This window comes from Etheostoma cragini, unplaced genomic scaffold (assembly GCF_013103735.1).
Source record: "Etheostoma cragini isolate CJK2018 unplaced genomic scaffold, CSU_Ecrag_1.0 ScbMSFa_2797, whole genome shotgun sequence".
Taxonomy (NCBI): domain Eukaryota; kingdom Metazoa; phylum Chordata; class Actinopteri; order Perciformes; family Percidae; genus Etheostoma; species Etheostoma cragini.
The window spans coordinates 22,826-23,201 of record NW_023266997.1 but is presented as its reverse complement, the minus strand read 5'-3'; positions in this window follow the sequence as shown (position 1 = coordinate 23,201).

The window sequence follows — 376 nt, the reverse complement described above, 5'->3', positions numbered from 1 at the left end:
AGAATTACGATGTTACAGCAGCACACGTACACAACACAGAATATAAATAGAAATGAGATACTAGGAAAAATATACAGTAGTATAATATAATATAGGATATAATTCAATTAAATTTTATTTATAGTATCAACTCATAACAGGAGTTATATCGAGACCCTTTACAGATAGCGGAGGTCTAGACCACACTCCAGAAGTTACAAGGTCCCAACAGTTCTAGTAGTTTGCTCCAGAGCAGCAACAGGGCCACAGTTATTAACTTGTCTTCTGTTTGTCTCAGATGCTTTGACTTCTGCCAGAAACGCCAACATGGAGCTGCAGGCGACGCTGAATCAGACCATGGAGGAGCTCAACTCCTGCTAGACCTGCTGACCCTCCT